General features: G+C 39.1%; 1 protein-coding gene and 1 pseudogene across 17 annotated transcripts in view; both read left to right on the forward strand.

Moving 5' to 3' along the window:
• TFDP2 (transcription factor Dp-2) overlaps positions 1 to 26,791 on the forward strand; it is a 208,237-nt gene that overhangs the window by 78,245 nt on the left and 103,201 nt on the right. For 3 of the 16 annotated variants that reach the window (XM_021934791.2, XM_021934780.1, XM_021934786.1), the window contains exon 4: positions 18,994 to 19,028. The exons of the other annotated variants lie outside the window; for them this stretch is intronic. The gene's annotated coding sequence lies outside the window, so the exon portion shown is untranslated. The remainder of the gene's footprint in view (positions 1 to 18,993; positions 19,029 to 26,791) is intronic. 16 annotated transcript variants of the gene reach the window in all.
• Positions 358 to 1,354, forward strand: LOC108584678 (annotated as a pseudogene). The gene has a single exon (XR_001900065.3). The product of XR_001900065.3 is annotated as a small nuclear ribonucleoprotein G pseudogene (transcript).

Raw genomic sequence — 26,791 nt, forward strand, 5'->3', positions numbered from 1 at the left:
GCATACTTTTTCTCACACACAGATCTGCACACATCTTTTCATGTTATAAAACATTTTAATAGTTCCTTATTGCCCTCAAGATAAAGTCCAAACTCCAATTTAAATGATCCTTTATGGCCGGGTGCAGTGGCTCACGCCTGTATTCCCTGCACTTTGGGAGACCATTGCAGGTGGCTCAGTTGAGGTCAGGAGTTCGAGACCAGCCTGGCCATCAAGGTGAAACCCCATCTCTACTAAAAATATATATAATTAGCTGGGCGTGGTGGTGTGCACCTGTAATCCCAGGTACTAGGGGGGCTGAGGCAGGAGAATTGCTTGAACCCAGGAGGCAGAGCTTGCAGTAAGCCAAGATCCAGCCACTACACTCCAGCCTGGGTGACAGAGCAGGACTCCATCCCCCGCCCTAAAAAAAAATTACTTTAAGATAATGGTTCTTGTTTTCATCTTTACTCGTATCCCAGCCACCTATCCTTCTGCCACATTGAACTGCTTTTAGTTCCCTGTTCTCTCTTCTCTGTCCCATTTAGCCTTTCTATATGCTCCTCTCTGGGCCTGGAATTTTATGCTTCCTTGACACCATCTTTCATGTCACTCCTGCTATGTTTATACATATCACCTAGCTAATTCCTGTTCATCCCTTACATCTAAGCTTACGTCTTATTTCCACTGGCCCATAAGCCTCTCAAATAAAAATATTTAAAACTCCTAAATGGAAAGAAGATTAAAAATAATGGAAATGGCCAATGATATATCAGGAGCAAGAACATAATATTGATATTAAATAAAATAAAACATACTTCAAACCTCAAGTCATTAAAGGAATAAAGAGGAATATTATATAATGGTGAAAGAAATAATCAAGGGCTAACGAGGTCGATGACGCCAAATGCAAGACGCCGGGCCTACCGCGGGAGCCTGAGGGAAGCCACGCATTCCGTTCCAAGGCATCTGTGAGCCCGCGGACTATACGCCATGAGCAAAGCTCACCCTCCCGAGTTGAAAAAATTTATGGACAAGAAGTTATCATTGAAATTAAATGGTGGCAGACGTGTCCAAGGAATATTGCAGGGATTTGATCCCTTTATGAACCTTGTGATAGATGAATGTGTGGAGATGGCGATTAGTGGGCAACAGAACAATATTGGAATGGTGGTAATACGAGGAAATAATATCATCATGTTAGAAGCCTTGGAACGAGTATAAATAATGGCTGTTCAGCAGAGAAACCCATGTCCTCTCTCCATAGGGCCTGTTTTACTATGATGTAAAAATTAGGTCGGCCGGGCGCGGTGGCTCAAGCCTGTAATCCCAGCACTTTGGGAGGCCTAGACGGGCGGATCACGAGGTCAGGAGATCAAGACCATCCTGGCTAACCCGGTGAAACCCCGTCCGTACTAGAAAATACAAAAAACTAGCTGGGCGAGGTGGCGGGCACCTGTAGTCCCAGCTACTCGGGAGGCTGAGGCAGGAGAATGGTGTGAACCCGGGAGGCGGAGCTTGCAGTGAGCTGAGATCCGACCACTGCACTCCAGCCCGGGCGACAGAGCGAGACTCCGTCTCAAAAAAAAAAAAAAATTAGGTCACATACATTTTCATATTAGACTTTTTGTTAAATAAACTTTTGTAATAGTCAAAAATGCTTTCTCAGATGTTCTGAATATAGAATATTAACTCTCATTCCAATTTTTTCTAACATGAATTTTCCTGGTTGACACTGATTTCAAAGGGTTTTATGCATTAAAGTGGAAGAATCTTATTAAATGTGGGGAAAAAAAGAAATAATCAAAACAACAGTCCGATTTTCAAAAAATGGACAAAACTTGTGAACAGAAGGTTCACAGAAATGAAAATATTTAACAGTTCTTAGACATATATAAAGATACTCAACCTCATTATTAAGGCATATGTAATTTAAAATTACACTGAGGGCTGGGCACAGTGGCTCATGCCTGTAGTCCTAGCACTTAATGAGGCCAAGGCTGGAGAACTACTTGAGCCCAAAGTTCAAGACCAGCCTGGGCAGCATAGGGAGGCATTGCCTCTACAAAAAATAAGAATAAAATTAGCCAGGCTTGGTGGCATGCACCTGTAGTCCCAGCTGTTTGGGAGGCTGAGGCAGGAGGATTGCTTGAGGCTGGGAGGTGTAGGCTGCAGTGAGCCAGCTGTGTTCGTGCCATTGTACTTGTACTCCAGCCTGGGTGACCCTGTCTCAAAAAAATAAATAAAAACATTGATGTATCGTATTTCACGCTATAAGATTGGTGAGTATTAAGCATTTTGTGCAGGATTGAAAAAAAGAAGTTTGGACCAGGTGCAGTGGCTCATGCCTATAATCTGAGCACTTTGGGAGGCCGAGATGGGCAGATTACTTGAGGCCAGGAGTTTGAGACCAGCCTGACCAACATGGCGAAACCCCATCTCTACTAAAAATACAAAAAATTAGCTGGGCATGGTGGCACATGCCTGTAGTCCCAGCTGAGGCAGGAGAATCGCTTGAACCCAGGAGGCAGAGGTTGCAGTGAGTTGAGATAGCACCATTGCACTTCCAGCATGGGTAACGAGCGAAACTCCATCTAAAAAAAAAGAAAAAATGTTTGACAAAAACACTTTTGTCAAGGGCGTAAGGTAATATGCTTTCCTATACTACTGGTGGGAACATAAATTAGTACAACCTTTATGAGAGGGAATTTACAATATTTATTAATTTAATATTAACATGTCTTACAACTTAGTAGTCTCAATTCTAGGAATTTATTTTATTGCTAGCTCACAAATTTAGGAAATAAAAGTTAATCTTTACAGTATAATATGTAATAGTAAAGTATTGGAAACAATGTAAATCCATCAGTAGGAGCTAGTTAAATAAATTGTGTTCAGTACATATAATGGAATGCTATGCAGATGTAAAATTGGGAATGAGAAAGCCTACGTACAAATATAGAATGATCTAGAAGACACATTGAATTAACAAAAGAAGCCGGGCGCGGTGGCTCATGCTTGTAATCCCAGCACTTTCGGAGGCCAAGGCGGGTGGATCACGAGGTCAGGAGTTTGAGACCAGCCCGGCCAACATGGTGAAACCTCGTCTCTACTAAAAATACAAAAGTTAGCTGGGCATGGTGGTTTGCGCCTGTAATCCCAGCTAGTCAGGAGACTGAGTTAGGAGAATCGCTTGAACCCAGGAGGCGGAGGTTGCAGTGAGCCAACATTGTGCCACTACACTTTAGCCTGGGCGACAGAGCAAGACTCCATCTCAAACAAAAAAAGAAAAAGAAAAGAAAAGTGCAAAACGGTGATCTGGGTATATAACTATTTGTTTAAAGAAGTGAGGAACAGGCCTGGCGTCGTGGCTCACACCGATAATCCTAGCGCTTTGGTAGGCTGAGGCGGGCAGATCCCTTGAGTCCAGGAATTTGAGACCAGCCTGGGCAACATAGTGAAACCCTGTTTCTATGAAAAATTAGCTGGGGGTGGTAGTGTGTACCTGTAGTCCCAGCTACTCAGGAGGCTGAGGTGGTAGGATTGCTTGAGCCCAGGAGGTAGAGGTTGCAGTGAGCTGAGATTGTGCCACTGCACTCCAGCCAGCCTGGGTGACAGAGTGAGACCCTTTCTATAAAAAAAAAAAAGAGAGAGAGAGAAATAATGACACAGCATACAAACTTGAAAACATATAATGTCTCTTGTAATACACAGAAACTGTTGACATTGGTTATCTGGTAGTGGAGAAATAGTGCCTTTCACAGAGGAGAAATTTTTAATTTTAATGAAGTCCAACATGAATTTTTCTTTCATGGATCATGCTTTTGCTGTTGTATCTAAAATGTAATTGCCAAAACCAAGCTCATATAGATTTTCTTTTTTATTGTCTTCTAGGAGTTTTATAATTTTGTATTTTATGTTTTAAGTCTAGAATCCATTTTGGATTTTTATGACAGGTATGAAGAATCTGTGTCTAGATTCATTTCTTTACATGTAGATACCAGTTCATTTGGCCTTATTTATTGAAAAGACTCTCTTTTCTCCATTAAATTGCCTTTGCCCATTTTGTTAGAGATTAGTTGACCATATTTTTATGGTTCTGTTTCAGGGCTGTTTATCGTGTTCTGTTGATCTATTTTGCTGTTCTTTTGCCAGTGCCACACTATCTTGATTACTGTGGCTTTATAGTTATAGTCTTTTTTTTTTTCTTTTCTTTTTTTTTTTTTTTTTTTTGAGCTAGAGTCTTATTCTGTCTCTCAAGATGGAGTGCAGTGGCACAATTACAGCTTGCTGCTGCCTTGACCTCCTGGGCTCAGGTAATCTCCCTACCTCAGCTTCCCAAGTACCTGGGACTACAGGCATGTGCCACCATGCCCAGTTAATTTTTTAATTTTTTGGTGGAGACAGGGTCTCATGTTGCGTAGGCTGGTCTTGAACGTCTAGGCTCAAGCGGTCTTCCTGCCTCGGTCTCCCAAAGTGCTGAGATTACAGGCATGAGCCACCATGCCCGACCTATAGTCAGTCTTAAAGTTGGATAATGTTAGTCTTCCAGCTTTTCTTTACTATTGTGTTGACTGTTCTGAGTCTTTTACCTTGTCATATAAATTTTAGAGTCAGTTTTTTGATAACTACAAAGTAACTTGCAGGATTTTTATTGAGATTGCAATGAATCTGTATATCAAGTTGAGAATAACTAAAATCTTAATAATATTGATTCTTCCTATTCATGAGCATGGGATAGCTCTACATTAATTAGATCTTCTTTGATTTATCAGAGTTTTATAGTTTTCCCCCAGAGATCTTATATTTATGTGTATATATATGTGTATATGTGTATATGTGTATACATATATGTGTGTATATATACACATATGTGTATATATATATTTGTGTATATATATTTATTGGATTTATACTAAGTATTTCATTTTTGGTGCTAATGTAAATGGTCTTGTGTTTTTAATTTCAAATATTATTTGTTCATTGCTGGTGTATAAGAAGGCAATTAATTGTATGTTAAACTTTATATTCTGTAACCTTGCTATAATTGCTTATCAGTTGCAGGAGAGTTTTTGATTATAAGTGGTATTTTAATTTTCAATTTCCAGTTCTTCTTTGCTAACATATAGAAATATAATTGCCTTCTAATTTCACTGGTTAGGACTTTCAGCACAAGGTTTGATAGAAATGGTGGCAGCAGAAATCCTTGCCTTGTTCCCCGTATTAGGAGGAAAATGTTAAGTCTTTTATTTTTAGGTATTATTTTAGCTGTAGATTTTTTTTATAGCTACCCTTTATCAGGTTGAGTAAGTTTTCCTTCTATTCTTGGTTTTCTGGGAGTTTTATACATGAGTGGTTTTTGGATCTTGTTAAATGCTTTTTGTGCCCCTGTTGCAATGATTACACGGTGGAGTATTTTTAGCTTGTTAATATGGTATATTATTACATTGATTGATTTTTATATGTCAAATCAACCTTGGATTTCCTGGATAAACCTCAGTTACGAGAGAAGTACACAAGTCCTCCATTTGGAGAGTATTGGTGATTAGATCCTGTTTTGTATTATTTTTAATCCTTTATAATCTTAGAGATGATTCTGGGGATCCCTGGGTCACAGTAAGGAACCAGCTGAAGATGATCCCAGCAGATAGATGATCCCCAACTTAACGATGGTTTGACAAAATTTTTTGACTTTATGATGGTGCAAAAGTGATACACATTCAGTAGAAACCATACTTTCAAGTACCCATACCACTATTCTGTTTTTCACTTTCAATTCAGCATTCAATAAATTACATGAGCTATTCAACATATTATAAAATAGGCTTTGTGGTAGATGACTTTGCCTAATTGCAGGCTAATGTAAGTATTCTGAGCACCTTAAGGTAGGCTGAGCTGAGCTCTAATGTTTGATAGGTTAGGTGTGTTAAATGAATTTTCAACTTACAGTATTTTAATCTTACAGTGGGTTTATCAGGATATAACCGCATCATACATACCTTCATAGCATCTATACATACATTTATAGTGGCACCAATTGTTTCAGGTTTTATAACATTTTTGAACAAATCTTCACAGCCTGGGAACAGGAATAAAAGAAGCATATTGTGGGGAAATCATTAGGTAGCAGAAGGAATTCAGAGTTCTACTGGAAGAGTTGCTGGAATGGCTCTCTGTAGGGACCATAATAATGCATTTCTGCTGAGATGCAAATGTGAGAACTGTGCTTTTCTTGATGAGAGTAAGATAAAGTTAAAAGGGAGTTGGAAAGGTAAAAGAGTAGAGAATTGGTATTAGAAATTACTTCGGTGTTCAAATTCTTAAAAATTCAGTAGCTTATATGTTTTAAGAGTTTCATGTTTACTTAAGCTGCTAACTTTTACCCACATTACTTTTTTGGATTTTACTTCACAAATTTAAGCCCCAAAATATCTAGTAAACCTCTGTTTTATTTTGTATTACTTTGAGTAATAGGTATAAGCAACATTTGGTTGCTATTTCAATAAAAATTCTTTGGCAGGTGTCTGAATCCCAGTGCTTTGGGAGGCTGAGACAGGCAGATCACTGAGGTCAGAAGTTCAAGACCAGCCTGGCCATCATGACGAAACCCCATCTTTACTAAAAAATACAAAAATTAGCCAGGTATGGAGGTGTGCACCGATAGTCCCAGCTACTCAGGAGGCTGAGGTGGGAGCATCGCTTGAACCTGGGAGGCAGAGGTTGCAGTGAGCCGAAATTGTGCCACTGTACTCCATCCTAGGCGACAGAGTAAGACGCTGTCTCAAACACACACACACACACACACACACACACGAATGGTTCTAGCTTTCCTCTTTGAGTCTGGGTTTGGTTTCAGGATAACTAAAATTACACGCCTGTAATTCCAGCACTTCGGGAGGCCGAGGCGGGTGGATCACTGGAGCTCAGGACTTTGAGACCAGACTGGGCAACATAAAACTCCATTTCTACAAAAAGTACAAAAATTAACCAGGCGTGGTAGCCTGGGCTTGTGCAGTGCCAGCTCCTTTTTCCTTGGGTGACTGAACTGGGATGATTGCTTGAGCCTGGGAGGCAGAGGTTGCAGTGAGCTGAGAACACACCATTGCACTCTAGCCTGGGTGACGGAGTAAGACTCTTGTCTCAAAAAAAAAAAAAAAAACTTAATGATCTGAAAATAGAATTCCATTCTGCAAATAATTTTATTTATTGACCAGTTCATCCCAGTGGGTTGCTTTACCTGAAAAACCTTTGCCATCTGATCCTTTTTCTTGTTTGTATTTTTCCTGTTTATCTTCAGATACATTTTATTTAAATTAATAGTGGTTAGTTTGTTACCATATTAAATAATTAGATACTAGAATTCAATAAGAACTACCTTTTAAAAATGAAAATCAGCGGAGTTCCTGATTTAAAACAAAAAAATAAAGTAAAATATTAAAGTGTTTTAAAGAGACTAAGGTTACCACATCTTTTATCTTCCTGTTAACTACTTTTGCAACATATATTGTTGTGATTAGGTAGAATTATATAACTTTGCTCTGTTTCTTTGATTGCGTTTTGGAAACTCTTACTATCCCATTTTTCAGTGACATTGTTTTACATTAGATAACATCCAGTGACATCCTGTATATTCTTTACATCCTATAGTGAGTCCATTTGGGACCCATTTACATATGAAAAGCAGCGTGACTGACATTGCAGACATGTAAATCACAAATCTAAAGGAAGTAGAGAAGATGAAAACATTATTTATCAATAAGGTCCTCAGTCTCCCAAATGAACAAAGTAGGAACTTGAGTAATACTTTGAAAAAAGTGATTCATCTTTTTTCTACTCCCTGATTAATAAAGGTGATATTTTCCTAGTATGCTTGGAAGTTGGGAATACTGTAAGTCAGTAGTTCTCATATTTTATCAAGCATGAGAGTCACCTAGAGGGCATGTTATAAAGATGACCAGGCATCACCTCCAGAGTTCTGATACAGTAGGTCTGGGGTGGGACCTGAAAATTGGTATTGCTAACAAGTTCTTAGGAGAAGCTGATGTTTACTAGCACTGGACCATACTTTAAACACTACTGATAGCCGGGCATGGTCATCTCAGCATGGGAGGCCGAGGTGGATAGATCACTTGAGCCCAGGAGTTCGAGACCAGCCTGGCCAACATGTTGAAACCCATGTCTATAAAAATAGAAAAATTACCCAAATGTGGTGGCATGTGCCTGTAGTCCCAGCTACTTGGGTAGCTGAGGCAGAAGAATCATTTGAACCCAGGAGGCAAAGGTTGCAGTGACCCGAGATTGCACCACTGTACTCTAGCGTGGGTGACAGAGTAAGACTCTGTTTCAAAACAAGGAAAAAAAAAAAAAACCAACGAACAAACAAAAAAATCTACTGGTACATGGTAGGGTATATGAAAGTGGGGATTGAGCAACAAGTAGGATCAGCCTGATTTTCCTGCCTAAGGTTTTCATTCAATTCAGAAATTTTCATTCAATTCAGAATTTTTTTTTTTTAGTACCTGCTGTGTGTCTAATACTACGATGTCATCAAGCTTTACATGTCTTAGACTTTTCGACAGTGGATCTTTTGCTTTATTGAGAGGCTTCACCAACTAAGGAGCACTGTCTAAAATAAAAGATTAGTAAAGAAAGAAATAAAAGTTATCCATTTGGTTGCTTTTTCAACCCTCTGTTTTTATGCTAGGCAATATTTTAGCCTTTACCAATTTTAATGTGCAAACATTATTTCTGGCAGTTCCACCTCCAGGTAGCTGTCCTAAGGAAATAACTTTCAACGTGTGATTAATGTAGACAGACAGAGATGTTTATTATAAAGAGCAGAAAAGTAGCTCCCACATTGAAGTCTGTGGTTTTGCAATTACTAAATAAATTGTGTATGTATGTATATGATAGCTAATTTTGTAGCTGTAAAGTTTTGCTTATGAAGAGAAGCATTTTAAAGTTAAAAATGCTTGATATACAAGAATTATTTTATGTAAGCATATTTTGATAAAATTTAACAGCTCAGATTTAAGTAAAATTGTATTTTAGGTTCTTAACTATGTGAGATTTATTTATAGAGAAAAATGAGGAAATATAACAAATTACTTTTTACAAAATATCTTTAGAATGTGAGATTATGATTGACTGTTACTATACATTCTCTTCGGTATTTGTAACATATCTATAACTGAATATTACTTTTATAATTAAAATATTCATGTTTTATATTTACCTATTATTTCAAGTTTTATTTACACACATTTATTAGTGTGCAGCTCAGTGAAGTTTTACAAGCCAGCACTCATATCTAGAAGCAGAATATAACCAGCACCCTAGAAGCATGCTTTGTGCTCTATTTCAAGGATAACTGCTATCATGACTTCTGAAAGCACAGATTATTTTCTCCTGTTTTTGTACTTTATATAAATGTAATCATACAGTATTTATTCTTTTGTGACTGGCTTCTCTTGCTTAAGAAAATGTTGTGAGATCATGCTTAGTAATTGTAGTTCATCCTTTCTCATTGCTATGTAATATTCTATTGTGTGAATAAACCATTATTCATTCACTTTAATGTTATTGGGCATTTGGGTAGGTAATTTTAACTTTGGGAATATTATGATTAGTTATGTCATAAATATTTTAGTCCATGCCCTTTGGTGAACACATGTGCATATTTCTACAGGGCATACACCTAGGATTGGAATTGTTTGGTTGGGGTTCAGTTTTAGTAGGTACTCCCAGATGATTTTTCTCAAAGTAGTTACACCAGTTCACACTCCCACTGGCAACAGGTGAGGATTTCTGTTGCTCCACATCCTTGCCAATACCTAACGTGTATTATTAGTCAGGGTTCTCCAAAGAATCAGAACCGCTGTCTCTCCTATTGGTTTTATATTTTTATATGTGACTACATATACACACACACATACACACACATACACATATATGTAGCTGACCCTTGAACAATGCAGTGGTTTGGGGCACTGACCTCCCTGTGCAGTCAAAAATCTGTGTATAATTTTTCATTCTCCCCAAAATTAACTACTAATAGCTCACTGTTGGCCGAAAGCCTTACCGATAACATAAACAGTTAAGTAACCCATATTTTGTATGTTATAGATTGTGTACTATATTCTTACATAAAGTAAGCCAGAAAAAGTAAAATGTTATTAAGAAAATCTTAAGGAAGAGAAAATATGTGTACCATTCATTAAGTGTAAGTGGTTTGTCATAAAGGTCTTTATCCTTGTCATGTTATGAAGAGTAGGCTGAAAAGGAGTAGGAAGAGGAGGGATGGATTTTGCTGTCTCAGGGGTGGCAGAGGCAGAAGAAAATCTGTGTGTAAGTAGACCTGCACAGTTTGAACCTGTTATTCAAGAATCAGCTGTGTGTGTCTGTGAGTGCGTGTGTGTGTGTGTGTGTGTGTGTGTAGAGAGAGAGAGAGAGAAATTGATTGATTATAGGGATTAGCTCATACAGTTATGTAGGTCAAGAAGTCCTGTGACCTGCTGTCTGCAGCCTGGAGAACCAGGAAAGCTGGTGATGTCATTCAGTCTGAGTCTGAAAGCTGAGAATCACAGGAGCCAGTGGCACAAGTCCCCGCTCAAGTCTGAAGGTCCGAGAACTAGAGGGGCTGATGGTACAAGTCCCAATTCTAGGCCAGAGGCCTCAGAACCAGTGTGCCAATGTTCACAGGCAGGAAAAGATAAATGTCCAGCTCAAATAGAAGCAGATTCTCCCTTCTGTTGCCTTTTTGTTCTATTTGGTCCCTCAAGAGGTTGAATGATGCCCCCCTTCACTGGAGAAGGTGGTTTTCTTTATTCACTCTACCGATTCAAATGCTAGTCTCTTCTAGAAACATCTCATAGACCACCCAGAAACAATGTTTTATCAGCTATCTGGGCATCCTTTAGCTCAGTCAAGTTGACACAAAAATTAACCATCACAGTATTTTTCATCTGTTTTCTTATACTCAGTGTGGTGAGTGTGCAGTGGTAATATATGGTAGCTTTAATTTGTATTTCCCAGATGATTAATGAATTGAGAGCCTTTCCTATATTAATGAATTGAGAGCCAATTTTTGGTTGTAAATTATGCTAAAACGTTGTTGTAGCGTGCAGCTCAGTATCAGATATATTTTAGCTTTATTTCAAGGAACTTAATTATAAGAAGTATTTTACAAAATATATCAAAGGATATTATAACTTGATCCAAGGTTATGAGTATGAAACTTAAAAATAGCATACATTTAATTTTTAAAGTAAGTCTCAAGTATTAATGTCCTGTAATATGGTACCTAATGAGATTTAGTTTGAGTTGAATTATATTTTTATAATTGAATGTTATTTTCCTGTTGGCTTCAGCTGTAAACATTAAAGATTTTCTCATATGAAAATCTTTCAGTGGAATACTATGCAGCCATAAAAAAGGGTGAGTTCATGTCCTTTGTAGGGACATGGATGCAGCTGGAAACCATCATTTTCAGCAGACTATCACAAGAACAGAAAACCAAACACCGCATGTTCTCACTCATAGGTGGGAATTGAACAATGAGATCACTTGGACACAGGAAGGGGAACATCACACACTGGAGCCTATTGTGGGGACGGGGGAGGGGAGAGGGATAGCGTTAGCAGATACACCTAATGTAAATGACAAGTTAATGGGTGCAGCACACCAACATGGCACATGTATACATATGTAACAAACCTGCACTTTGTGCACATGTACCCTAGAACTTAAAGTATAATAAAAATAAATAAATAAAAGGAAAGTACACAACAACAAAAAATAAATTAAAAAAAAAGAAAATCCTTCAGTAGACTGAGTTGAAATTTTTTGCCAAAGACAAATAAGTAAGTTGATAACCAATCTCTGTTGGCTGTTGTCATCAGGAACACTGCTAGACTCAAGTAAGACAATATTTGTAGAGCACTACCCAGTTGTTACTTTTGGAGCCTTAAAATCTTTGAAATGTTCTTAACATCTTGGTTTTCTTTCTGTTTTATCCGCTGATACCTTACTCCTAACCCTCCATGTGTAGTTCTCAGAATTTATTCCATTCTTGCTATCGTCTGAGTTTTTAGAACAAAGTGGAAGGCACAGAACAACCCAAAAACTGTCCCCCCGCCACAAACACATTTTTATATATTTAAGTATAATTTAAATACAAAAATATTGAATGCTGCTAACCTCATTGGCATTTTAAGATCGTATTGTAATGGTAGGCTATTGAGACAACGTGGGACTTGTACCTAGCATAGTGCCTGTCTCACAGGAGCTCACTGTGTGTTTGTTGAGTGGATAAGACAATGAAAAAATTCTACTATTGGTTTTTTCTCTTTTTAGGTTTTGTTGGGAGCTTCCATTTGTTGTCCCCTGCCTGCCAGTTTTGGATCTTTAATTTTAAAAAGGGTATTTAAGATGGATATGAGAAAGTTACTATTATGCTGGGCGCAGTGGCTCACACCTATAATCCTAATGCTTTGGGAGGCCAAAGTGGAAGGATCACTTGAGGCAAAGAGTTCAGGAAAGTTGCTATTAGTAAAATTTTCAAAGTGGAACTTTCTCTCGAGATAACCTCATACAGACAAGTCAAAAAGGAGAATGGTAAAATTGTAAAATGACTGAAAAATAAATATACATTTTAGTGATTTTTTTATGTAGTACTTATTTTGGGAGAATCTAATTATTCAAGTACCCATTAAAATGAAAAGCAAAGTTAATGTTATCTTTATATTATTTAAGATACATCCCTGAGATTAAAAAAATTCTACAATATATATTGGATTACTTATGAACAAAGAGAACTAGAAAAAACATGTTTTAAGAAGAGATAAATAAAAGAAGTTCCAAATAGGAGGAAAGAAAGCTGTAGAGGGGCCAGGCACAGTGGCTCAAGCCTGTAATCCCAGCACTTTGGGAGGCCGAGGCAGTCAGATCACCTGAGATCAGGAGTTTGAGACCAGTCTGGCCAACATGGCAAAACCCTGTCTCTACTAAAAATACAAAAAAAATTAACTGGGCGTGGTGGCCAACGCTGGTAGTCCCAGCTACTTGGGAGGCTGAGGCAGGAGAATTGCTGGAACCTGGGAGGCAGAGATTGCAGTGAGCCGAGATTGCACCACTCCACTCCACCCTGGGCGACAGAGCAAGACTGTGTCAAAGAAAGAAAGAAGAGAGAGAGAGAGAGGGAGAGAGGGAGGGAGGGAGGGAGGCAGGAAGGCAGGAAGGCAGGAAGGCAGGAAGGCAGGAAGGAAGGAAGGAAGGAAGGAAGGAAGGAAGGAAGGAAGGAAGGAAGGAAGGAAGCTGGAGAGAACAGTGACACTATATTTCAGTAGCATCTGTTATCCTAGATGATGTTGAAGAGTTTTGTTGAATGCTTTTTTTTTCACAACTCTCTTCTACTCTGAATTATAAAATGTAATAGTGTGGTATTAGAAAAGACAGCTAATCCTTTAGAAGTTGGTCATATATTATTTTGACCATTGGTCATTGATTATTTTACTGGCCAGTTTGTGAAGCTTTTCTTGATTTTTTTTTTCCCCCCCAGATCTTTAGACCTCACTATGAAACAACCCACTTGTTAAGAAACATTGATACAGTCTTTGGAAAATCTTAACCTTATGTAGTAGAATGGCCACAAGCAAATGCATGAGGCTTAGGCCTGAAACTTCAGGGTTTTGTTTGATACATGTATCAATTTATATAGAATTGATCAAAGCATATATATGACTGCTACTGATTACCATAGAAAAATAGCTGAGTAACTGTTGCTTTATTCTGTAACGTCAGTGTGTGTAATAAATAAATTTTGTTCATTGTCTCCAGTTCTGGCACACAGTTCCTAAAACCCTTGGAATCTCCAAAGTGATGAGTGTCTTTTGTACTCTAATGAGAAGATTGTTGGCTGGGGGCTGGTGCCAGAAAGACCAAGAATTGGAACTTTCAGCCCCACCTCTGACTTCCAGCAGGGAGAGAGGGCCTGGAGATTTAGATGATTACAAATGGCCATGATTTAATCAATCATGCTTACATAAAGAAACCTCTATAAAACCCCATAAATGACAGTTTGGAGAGCTTCTGGGTTGGTGGACACAGTGAGGTACTGGGAGGGTGGCATGCTTGGAGGTGGCATGGAAGCTCTGTGCACCCACCCTACCCCTGCCCCATTGCCCTGTCCCGTGTTTCTCTTTGATTTGGCTGTTGTCTTCCTGAGTCGTAGTAGCCTTTTAAACAAACCAGTAATAGTAAGTAAAGTGCTTTACTAAGTTCTGTGTCATTCCAGCAAATTATTAAATCTGAGGCGGGGTCATGGGAACCCTCAAATTTGTAGTCTGTAGGCAGAAACGGGAATAGCCTGGGCATGTCGTCTGTGGCTAGCATCTGATGCTGGGGGCAGGAGGGCAGTCTTTTTTTTTTTTTTTTTTTTTGAGATGGAGTCTCGCTCTGTCGCCCAGACTGGAGTGCAGTGGCCAGATCTCAGCTCACTGCAAGCTCCGCCTCCCGGGTTTACGCCATTCTCCTGCCTCAGCCTCCCGAGTAGCTGGGACTACAGGCGCCCGCCACCTCGCCCGGCTAGTTTTTTTTTTTTTTTTTTTTGTATTTTTAGTAGAGACGGGGTTTCACCGTATTAGCCAGGATGGTCTCGATCTCCTGACCTCGTGATCCACCCGTCTCGGCCTCCCAAAGTGCTGGGATTACAGGCTTGAGCCACCGCGCCCGGCCTGGAGGGCAGTCTTATGGGACTGAGCTCTTAGTCTGTGAGGTCTGGGCTAACTCCAGGTAGTTACTATCAGAATTGTATTGAATTGTTGGACACCTAATTGGTGTCTGAAAAATTGGAGAATTGGTTGGTGTGATTAAAAAAAAAAAAAAAAAACATTTGGTGTCAGAAGTGTTGTCAGTAAAAACAGTTCATTATCAGGTACTTAAATTCAAAGATGGTCTAGATTTTATTTGTTTGATCACTGGGTTCTCTCTTTTAATATCGAGGGTTAGTTATCAAGTGACTTGGACATTTTGAAAATAGAATAAAAATACTAATTTACAAAATTTCTAGAAAACAAGGGTTAAATCAGGCTGTATAATCAGTGGAGATATAAGCCCTTTAAGGCAATATCCTTATCTCCGTTTCTGTTAAATTTGAGTTTGGGATCTTCTAAGATAATTGTGACTATTTTGTAGGCCATAAGGAGAAAAGTGACATCTGGTATATCTGAACAATAGACCTTAAAGGATTCTAACCCAAACGCATACCAAGCTTGATTGGTATTGAACTGGCCTGGGGAAAAATATGTCATAATAGCAGAAACTCTGTGATGGTATGGATGGAGAACTTTATAAAGCCAAGGAACTGAATCCAGGCACTGTAGTCAAAGAGGAAAACTTCTAGCATCTCCCTGTAGCCATACATAATTCTGTAGGTATTACCATTCCCTCTCAACTTATTCTGTATTATTAGGGAAATAAAGTCTTTCTCTAACATTTCTCTGTTCTCATAATATGGTTTGAAATGCAGTCACTTTTACTTAAACTTACCTTTTGGAGTAAAATGATTTATGGAATTCATAGCACTCAAATTGTTTCACCAGAGTACTTGTAGAAATTCTGGATTAGTTGATTAACCACAGTTCATAGCTTCCCAGTTGCACATTATTCTTAGGTTTCAAAAATTCCTTTCTGAATAAGAGATACAAAACAGCCCACCCAGAAACAAATTATTTTCTTGGTTGGCAGAGCAGTATCATTCTTAACACACATGAAATTGAGCTAAGAACCAGAGCTAATCCAAGATTTTAGAGTTGTCTTAGCTCTGCTAATTTTCTTTATTATTTTGCTTGTATTTTCATTTTCACATAATTCTCTCAAGTGATTAAGCTGTGCTTAAGTATTTTTTAAAATTTTGTCTTTAAAAAGGTTCTTACTGTTTTGTTTCAGAAAGGACATGCTATAGCTAATACACTTTTGGTAATCTTATGGTGGCCATGAAAATGTGCCATTCAGACCTCCTGCTGGTGGGAGGCACAAATGACTGACAGTCCCAGCTGTGGCCCCTCTGGATCCACCACCTCATCCTTGCTGAGGTCACACTGATGGTGACTCCACATGGCCAGTGAATCAGTGAGTGTAGGCCTGTTCATAAGGAACACAGTTCTCTAATCGGCAGGGCATTACTTCCTATTACTGCATAATAATTACCCTAAAATTTAACAACTTAAATATTCATCTCACATGGTTTCTGAGGATCAGGAATCTGGGAGTGGCTTACGTAGGTATTTCTGCCTCAGGGTCCCTCATGAGATTGTAGTCAAGCAGTTGGCCAGGGCTGTAGTCACCTGTAGGCTGGACTAGGGCTGGAAGATGTTCTTCCAGGATGGCTCTCATATTCATACATGGGTATTGGCAAGAGCCTACAGTTCCTTGCTGGCTGCTGTCACATGGTTGTCTCCACAGGGCAACAACTAACATACTTTTTCAGGGTCCAGATTTGTTGGGGACAAGTAAGAGTAGTTTGGTTTTTGTCTTACGTATCATTTATTCTGAGATACTTTTTCTAAACATCACTCCCACCAAGGGTTGCCAGATATAGCAAGTAGAGGACAATATTTGGAACGTACTTTTACTAAAAAATTATTCATTGTTCATCTAAAATTCATATTTAACTGGGTGTCTTATATTTTATCTGATAGCCTTTCTTGGTTTAGTTTGTCTTCTCTGTGCACCTATGATACCCTGTGCTATCCCGTTTCTGTATTTACTGCGCTATATTTTAATTGTCTATTTAGTTGCCAGTATCTTCCTACTAGGGTGAAACTTCTCTATTTCTCTATGGGAATAAACTGTGTCTTGTTGTTTTTTGTTGTTGTTGTTGTTGTTGTTTTTTATTCACTGTTACATCCCCAGTGCCAAGCACTGTGCTTGACCTATAATAGGTACTCAGTAGCCAGGCACGGTGGCTCACACCTGTAATCCCAGCACTTTGGGAGGCCGAGGCGGGCGGATCACGAGGTTAGGAGTTCGAGACCAGCCTGACCAACATGGTGAAACCCCATCTCTACTAAAAATACAAAAATTAGCCAGGCATGGTGGTGCGTACCTGTAATCCCACCTACTCAGGAGGCTGAGGCAGGAGAATCACTTGAACCCTGGAGGCGGAGGTTGCAGTGAGCCGAGATTGTGCCACTGTACTCCAGCCTGGGTGACAGAGCAAGACTCTGTCTCAAAAAAAAAAAAAAAAAGGGTACTCAGTAAATTCATGCGGGCTTTCCAAGAATGAAAACTCTTGGTCTTATAATTGCATACAATTTTCTCCTCCACCTTTTTTTCCTCCTCAACATTGATTATCATGATGAATCTCAGTGGAATGCTAATGCAGCAAAAGGGCTAGTAATTCCAAGATTCAAGAACTTGTGTTATCACTTTATATATAAGCTTCAGGTTCCCTTCTGGTAGCTGGAGATAATATCTGTTTCCTCTTGGAAACAGGAAAAAAAAAGATAAAGCCTACTGTTTTCTAGGATTGTGCTGGCTTCAATAATTAGAAGCTGGGCTTTATGTAATGATAATAGGTTTTAAGTAGCAGTAATAAGGACATGGAATCAAATAGGTCTGAGTTTCAATGTTAGCCTTGTCACATACTAAAGGTGACTTCTTGGGCAAATTTGTCATGTTTCAAAATGTCAATTTTCTTATCTCTAAAATGGGAATGATCATGCAATTTCATAAGGGCTATTGTGAGGACTAAATTATAAAACAAGTGACCTCGCCTAGCGGAGTGCCTGTTTTTGGCACATGGTAGGTACACTGCAAATCCCTAATGAAGCTTCTTGGGGCTACCATATGTTCCTTGAGTGATTCTGTCTTTTGATTGATAGACATTTATAATTCCACCAATTGTAGATTCTCATTCAAGCACGTATACCAAATATCTGAACCTATGTTTTATCTCTTACCGAGGTGGATTACTATGGCCACAACACACCAGAAGAATAAAATTAACCTGTTTTATGATCATCTAAATAGCTCATTTCTCTTAATATGTAGATGAACCATTCAGTGCTTCCTCTCCCAGTGACAGGAAGAGACTGACTGCATTGTAGAATCAAAAGGGGATGTTTTTATGATTGTTGTCTGCCACAAACTAGTTATCTCTGTGGTGATTTCCCCAATATTTCCTGCTTTAAATCCAGATCAGAAAGCTCATGAGGTTCCACTTTCTCAGTCTTTGGCTCTTCTGAAAATCAAGTTCAAGTATAACTTTTGGCCCTTCACATCTCCGGAGGTTTCTGTCCTTAATAGTCTTACATGCATTAGAATTGTTGATTGTACCATCTCTTATGTCCCTAACACTGTCTTTTCCCACTTGATCCATGCTTTTTAGTTTCATGAATAAGAAAAGTGAATCTCATAAAGGTAAAATGACTTACTGCTGACCACACACATAGTCAGCTGGGATTTGAACCTAGGTATGTTGACTTCATTGCAATATGCATACCACATGCCAGTTGTTTTAGTGGATGAGAATTATGAAACCGTGCACTGATATGCAAACACGAGGTGTTAATATTATGAAGTGCCACCCCGAGATACAAGATAACCCCTATAGCAGAGAGTTTATAATCGATTTAAGGAGAACTGATACATAAATAAATAACAAAAGATAGTGTCAGTGATTCATATAGGCAAAACAAGCTACTAAAATCATAATTGTTTTTAGCCATATAGAATATTTGTTTTTAGCCATATAGAATATTTGTTGATATTAATCTCACTTTGTGTCTGGATTCTTGTACTTAGCATAATGTTTTCAAGATTCATTCATGTTGTATGAATCAGTAGTTCTTTTCTATTACTAAACACTATTCTATTCTATGATATACCACCATTCCTATATCCAGTCATGGGTTGATGAACATTTTTGTTTCACTTGTGGACCATTATTAATAAAACTGCTATGAACATTCAAATACAAGCTTATGTGTTGACATAAGTTTTCATCTCTCTAAGGTAAATACCTAGAAGTGGAATTGCTGGGTCATACGGTAAGTGTATATTTAACTTTATAAGCAGTTACCAAACATGTTTCCCAAAGTGTTTTTACAAGTTGGTATTCCCATCAGCAATGTGTATAAGAGTTCTAGTGCCCTGTGTCCTTGCCAACACTTGGTATGGTCAGTTTTTTTTTTTCCATTTTAGTGATTCAAGTGAGTTTGGTGTTCAGTGTGGTGTTAATTTGTATTTCCCTAATGACTAATGATATTATGAATCTTTTCATATGATTATTTGCCATCAGCATATCTTCTTTGGTTACGTAAGTGTTTAAATCTTTTGCAGATTTTTTTATTGAGTTGTCTTGTTATTGTCTTATTCATGTTACAAGTCCTTTATCACATGTATATTTTGCAAACATTTCTCCCAGGCTATCATGTGTCTTTTTCTTCTCTTAACTTTTTAAAGACTTCTCCAGTACCTCCTGCTTAAAATCCAGATCAGAAAGCTCATAAGGTTCTACTTTCTCAGTCTTAACCTTTTAAAGTTAAGAGATTTCGAAGAGCAGACATGTTTTATATCTTGATACATCAGTCTGTTTATGTTGCTATAAAGGACTCATGAGGCAGGATAATTTATAAAGAAGTTTATTTTGGCTCATGGTTATGCAGGCTGTACAGGAAGCATGATGCCAGCATCTACTTCTGGTGAGGGCTTTGGGAAGCCTACGGTCATGGCAGAAGGCAAAGGAGAGTCAGCAAGTCATATGGCAAGAGAGATGGGGAGAAGTGCCATACTGTTTTAAACAACCAGATCTCATGTGAATTACTCATTACCATAGAGATGACACCAAGCCATTCATGAGGGATCCTCCTCCATGACCCAAACACCCCCATCAGGTCCCACCTCCAACATTGAGGATTACATTTCAGCATGAGATTTGGAGCAGACAAACATCTAACCTGTATCACTTAATGTGCAATTTTTCAATTAAAAAAGATAGTTTGTGGTTCTTTGTATCCTATTTAAGAAATCTAAGCCAGGCAGGGTGACTTGAGCCTAGTAGTTCCAGCTCCTTGGGAGGCCGAAGTGGGAGAATCCCTTGAGCCCAGGAGTTAGAGACCAGCCTCGGCAACATAGTGAAACCCTGTCTCAGAAAGAAAAGAGGAAGGAAAAGAAATTTTTGCCTAAGCCAATAATACTAAGATTTTCTTGCACATTTTCCTATAAGTTTTTACGTTGCTATATTCCTTTATTTTCCTAGAACTTTCCTAGAAGTTTTCTAATTTTAGCTCTTAAATTTAAGTCTATGATAAGTTTGGTTTTTTGTGCTTTTCAAAGACAGTCTTGCTCTGTCACCTAGGCTGGAGTGCAGTAGCACAGTCACAGCTCACTGCAGCCTTGACCTCCTGGGCTCAAGCTATCCTCCCACCTCAGCCTCCCAGGTAGCTGGGACTACAGACATGTGCCACCACACCCAGCTAATTTTTAAATTTGTTATAGATATGGGGTTTCCTTATGTTGGCTAGGCTGGTCTCGAACTCTTGGGCTCAAGCAGTCCTCCCGCTTCAGCCTCCCAAAGTGCTGGGATTACAAGCGTGAGTCACTAAGTCCAGCCTTGTGATAAATTTTGAGTTAATTTTTGTATATGGAATAAGAGGAAAGGTTTATTTTTGTTTCATATGAATATCCAATCATTCCAGCAACAACTAGTGAAAAGATTATCCTTTCCCATAGAATTGCTTTGTACCTTTGTCAAATATCAATTGACTATATAATTGAGGATCTGTTTCTAGATTCTTTTCTGTTCCATTGAAGTATGTGTCTATCTTCATGCCAATACCGTACTGTCTTGGTAGCTCAGTGGTTCTCAGTGAAGGACAATTTTGCCTCTAGGGGACATTTGGCAATATCTGGAGACCTTTTTCTTTTCTTTTCTTTTTTTTTTTTTTTGAGATGGAATCTCACTCTGTCTCCCAGGCTGAAGTACAGTGGTGCAACCTCTGCCTCCGAGGCTTAAGCAGTTCTGCCCCATCAGCCTCCCGAGTAGCTGGGATTACAGGTGCATGCCACCACGCCCAGCCAATTTTTGTATATTTAGTAGAGATGGGATTTCACCACATTGGCCAGGCTAGTCTCAAACTCCTGATCTCAAGTAGTCCACCCACCTTAGCCTCCCAAAGTGCTAGATTACAGGCCTGAGCCACCGCGCCAGGCCTGGAAACATTTTTGATTGTCACAACTTGGTGGGTAGGCAGGAAGTTTGCCCCTGGGTAGAGGTAGAGGCCAGGGATGGTGCTGAAGATTCTGCAGTGCACGGGAGAGTCTTCCAGAACAAAGAAATAGCTGGTCCAAAATGTCAGTAGCGCCAAGGTTGAGAAACTCTGCTATAGCTGTATACTAAACCTTAAAACCGGATAGTGTAATCTTTCAATTTTGTTATTTTACAAAGTTGTTTGAGCTATACTAGGTCCTTTACATTTTATATAAATTTTAGAATCAACCTTATACACTTTTACAAAAAATGTCTGCTGAGATTTGATTAGGATTACATTGATCTGTAGATAAATTTGGGAACAACTGACATACTAACAATTTTGAATCTTCTGATTGATTGATTGATTGATTGATTGATTGATTTTTGAGATGGAGTCTCGCTCTGTCGTCCATGCTGGAGTGCAGTGGTGTGATCTCGGCTCATTGCAACCTCTGCCTTCCAGATTCAAGCAAGTCTCCTGCCTCAACCTCCCAAGTAGCTGGGAGCATATATTTATTTTATTTTTATTTTTTTGAGACAGAGTCTCACTCTGTCGCCCAAGCTGGAGTGCAGTGGCGTGATCTCAGCTCACTGCAAGCTCCGCCTCCCAGGTTCACACCATTCTCCTTCCTCAGCCTCCCGAGCAGCTGGGATTACAGGCATGTGCTACCACACCCAGCTAATTTTTTGTGTTTTTAGTAGAGACAGGGTTTCACCATGTTATCCCAGATGGTCTCTATCTCCTGACCTGGTGATCCGCCTGCCTCGGCCTCCCAAAGTGCTGGGATTATAGGCGTGAGCCACTGTATCTGGCCACTAGGAGCATATAGAAAGGCTAAAAGAGACCGAGAAGAGAAAACAGGGAACTAAAAGCAGTTCAGTGTCACAGAAGGATAGGTGTCTGGGATAAGAGTAAAGATGAAAACAAGAACCATTATCATAAAGGACCTTTTTTTTTTTGAGATGGAGTCTTGCTCTATCACCCAGGCTGGAGTGCAGTGACTGGATCTTAGCTCACTGCAAGCTCTGCCTCCTGGGTTCAAGCGATTCTTCTGCCTCAACCTCCCAAGTAGCTGGAATTACAGACGCTTGCCACCACGCCCAGCTAATTTCTGTATTTTTAGTAGAGATGGGGTTTTACCATGTTGACCAGGCTTGAACTCCTGACCTCGGCCTGTGATCTGCCCGCCTCGGCCTTCCACAGTGCTAGGATTACAGGCGTGAACCACCACACCCAGCCTGAATCTTCTAATTTATAAACATGTTTTTTCTCTCCATTAATTTATCTTCTATAGTTTCAGCAATATATTGCAGTTTTCATTGTATAGCTCTTGTACATATTTTGTTAGATTTATCCCTAAATATTTAATATTTTTATGCTATTGTAAATAATGTTTAAAATTTTTAATATCTGATTTCGTTTTGTTGGTAGAAGATAGAAATACAGTTAGTTTTTGTATATTGACCTTGCTGCCTGTGACCTTGCCAAACTGTGACCTTGTCAAACTCTTCTAGTCCATTTTTATAGATTCTGTAGGATTTTCCATATAGGCCAATATTTTGTTTGTATACAAAAAAGTTTTACATATTCCTTTCTTATTTTATACCTTTCATTTCCTTTCTTGACTTATTACACTGGCTGAGCCCTCTAGTTCATTGTCAAAGTAGTAAAGGTGTACATCATTGTCCTGTTCCTGATTTTAGGGGAAAAGTATTCAATTTTTTTTACCATAAGTATGATTTTTAGCTATGGGTTTTCTATAGTTTGATTTTTAGCATTTTGAGTGAGTTCCCATCTATTCCTTGTCTGCTGAGAGTTTTTGTCATAAATGATTGTTGAATTTTGTTAAATGCCTTACCTGCATCTATTGAAGATGATAGTGTAGTTTTTCTTTTTTATTCTGATGATATGGGGAATTATATTGATCGATTTCCCAATGTTAAACCAACCTTCTATCATTCATGGGTTAAACTCCACTTAGGCATATGTTGTCCTTTTTATATATTCTAGAATTCAGTTAGCTAAAATTTCATTTAGAATTTTCGTGAGTGTTCATGAGGGATATTGGGCTGTAGTTTACTTATAATGGTTTTGTTTTGTTATTTTCTTTGTATGCCTTTTCTAAAGTACCTTTTAACCTTAGTCACCATCTTACTTTTGCTCACTATTTTCAGAGGATGAACACTTTTTATAAGAAGTCTGTGTTTTGAGTGCTATATGCCAGGAACTACAAGAAGCCCTTCATATTCATTATTTCATATAATCTTCAGAACCTTCTTGCAAGATAGGTGCTATTATCATACCCATTTTAGAGGTGGAAAAAATGGAGACTCGGAGCAGTTAATTAATTTCCCAAGTGATAGAGGCAATTCAAATTAAGTCTTTCAGGCTGAGCACAGTGGCTCATACCTGTAATCCCACCACTCTGGGAGGCTGAGGCAAGAGGATCACGTGAGCCCAGGAGTTTGAGACCAGCCTGAGCAACGTAGTACAACCTTGTCTCTACAAAAAAAATTTAAAAGTTAGCCGGGCATGGTGCCATACTCCTGTAGTCCCAGCTACTGGGGAGGCTGAGGTGGGAGGGTTGCTTGAGCCTGGGAAGTCAAGGTTGTAGTGAGCTGTGATTGTGCCACTGTACTCCAGCCTGGGCAAAAGAGCGAGACCCTATAAAATAAAAAATCAAGTCTTTCAGATCAGAGGTTGAAAACTTCTCTGCATTTATATCTTTCTCTAGAAATCTTTTATTAGTCTGAAATATTATTGACAAAACAAGGAGGAATTCAGAAAACTATACCTCTACTGATCTTTTTTTTTTTTTTACTTTTTTTCTCTTTTTTTGATTTTTTTTTCCTTAAGACAGGGTCTCGCTCTGTCATCCAGGCTCGAGTATAGTGGTACGACCTCGGCTCACTGCAATGTCAGTCTCCCAGACTCAAGCAATTCTCCTACTCAGCCTCCTGAGCAGCTGGGATTATGGGTACATGCCACCACGCCCAGCTAATTTTTGTATTTTTAGTAGAGACGAGGTTTCACCACATTGTCCAGGCTGGTCTTGAACTCCTGGGCTTAAGAAATCAGCTCACCTCATCCTCCCAAGGTGCTAGGATTACAGGTGTGAGCCACCACACCCAGCTAATCTCAGAGCACCTCTTTATGCTAATTGGTTTTAATATTCTCTGTGTGCTTATTTTTCAGTTTGAGAGTATCTAATAATTAGCATATTAGGGCCAGGAGCAGTGGCTCACGCCTGTAATCCCAACACTTTGGGAGGCTAAGGCAGGTAGATCATCTGAGGTCAGGAGCTCAATTTCAGCCTGGCCAACGTGGTGAAACCCCGTCCCTACTAAAATGCAAAAATTAGCTGGGCATGGTGACAGGCGCCTTTAATCCCAGCTACTCGGCGGGCTGAGGCTGGAGAATCACTTGAACCCGGGAGGTGGAGGTTGCAATGAGCCGAGATTGCGCCACTGCACTGGAGCCTGGGCAAGAAGAACGAAACTCTGTCTCAAAAAAAAAATAGCATGTTAGTTCACTAATTTGTAAGTTTTATCAAGCACACATTATTGTGGATTAACTTGAATGTTTATAATTGGATATGTCAACCTAAAATGAAGAAATAGAGGCAAAACAAACATAAATGATAGCTTATTTGGGCAAAGCTTAAGGATTACAACCTGGGAACATAGATTCAAGTTGCCCTGAGTATACACTCCTATTAGCAGCAGTTACAAATGGAGTTTGAAAGGCAAAATAGGGGGACAGGGAGTAGACTGTACAAAGTTGTTAGGAATTCTCACTGGTTTACAGAAATAACATTAATTAGTGATTGACTATACATTGTTAACCTATAAGGTGTGGATTATAGTGTTATTATAATTAACACCTGCTGTGGATTATTAAGCTAATTTATGGCTACTTGTGGCAATAGTAAGCAGTTTCAACAGATGAATACATAGCTCAAAGGAGGGGAGTAGGCATGATTGTAATCTCATTTTAATGTCTATCTAGGCCTGATATTTAAAAGGACTTGCATTCCTCAGATAAAAGTTATTTTCTCAGTTGCAACAGTGCTTCAGTTTAAACTTCACGTCTATTGGAAGTCTTTCAACTTTATTAATCTGGATTAGAGGTTCCTTGAGAGAAATTGCCACTTTCTTTTTTAATATCCTGTATTTAACGTGCTCAATAGTATCAGTAGGCATATTTCTGTTTATGTAAGATTGTAGTGTGGCTTAAGGCAGAAGAGGGGCAAGAGCACACGAGAAGCTATCTCTTCCACTTACCTGCCTTTCCCAGGTTAAATGTGTGCTAGATTATTTTCAGACCTTTCGGGCTCAAAAAATCAACTGGGAAGCCCGAGTTTAGATGACAGCTAGCTGGTGGGACCCAACTTAATTTTCTCTATTATGCTTTGGTCAAATTTGGGAAAATACACAAAAAAGCAAAGCTACAAATAGAAACTGGGAATACAGATTAAAATGTGCCAGGCAACAGGAGGAATTTCGATGAGTAGAAATGAAGATAGATCTCTGAGACAAAATAGCCGGGACAGGCAGGAAAAAGGTAGATTTCTACCCTTCTCTACTTCATACCTACAAATTTAAGGAAGTGGGATCTTTACCAACCAGAAACTTGGCAGCTTCCCACCAACCCCATGTTGCAACTGCTATCTGCAACAACCAGGGCTCTTTTTCTCCCTCCCATCTCTCTTATCATTACCTCTGTACTTCCCTTGGTGACCAGAGCGCTGTAAAGGCAGTGGCAGAAGTGGATTTGTTGGGGTACGTTTTCAGATGTGATGAAGTAGTGGTGAGAATGGGCAAAGAGAAAATCCATGGGAGCAGTATGCCTTTTCTCAGGCCCTACTTTAGACAGACATACAGATTAAACTTTTTATTATGGAAAATTTCAAATATTTACAGGAGTAAAGAGAACAGTTTAATAAACCAATCACCAGCTTAAACAACTCTTAGTTAGGTCCTGTTTTTGACTAGGGAAGAACTATATTCTGTTTCAAAGTATGTAGGATTAGACTGCCAATCACATGCACATGGAACAAGACAACAGGGTCAGAAGATCTTCCTTAGTTTATCAGCGCCATAGTGAATCTGGGATCCATACATTAGATATACAAATTGACTTCAAGTCATGACAAACTGAACTGTTGAGCAAAATTCTGTTACCTAAAGAGTATATAATTTTAATTTGATCATCAAAGGGATCTTTAATCCCCCAAATAGATGAGAGCCATAGTATTATATGACTGCTCAATACTAGATCTGGCATGTGTGGATAAAGTTTAAAGTCAGGCCAGGCATGGTGGCTCACACCTGTAATCCCAGCACTTTGGGAGAACCCAAGGTGGGTGGATCACTTGAGATCAGGATTTTGAGACCAGCCTAGCCAACATGGTGAAATCCCATCCCTACTAAAAAAAAAAAAAAAAAATTCAAAAAATTAGCCAGGCATGGTGGCATTCGCCTGTAGTCCCAGCCACTTGGGAGGCTGAGGCAGAAGAATCCTTTGAACCCAGGAGGTGGAGGTTGCAGTGATCTGAG

The sequence above is a fragment of the Papio anubis genome, chromosome 2 (genome assembly GCF_008728515.1).
Source record: "Papio anubis isolate 15944 chromosome 2, Panubis1.0, whole genome shotgun sequence".
Classification (NCBI taxonomy): domain Eukaryota; kingdom Metazoa; phylum Chordata; class Mammalia; order Primates; family Cercopithecidae; genus Papio; species Papio anubis.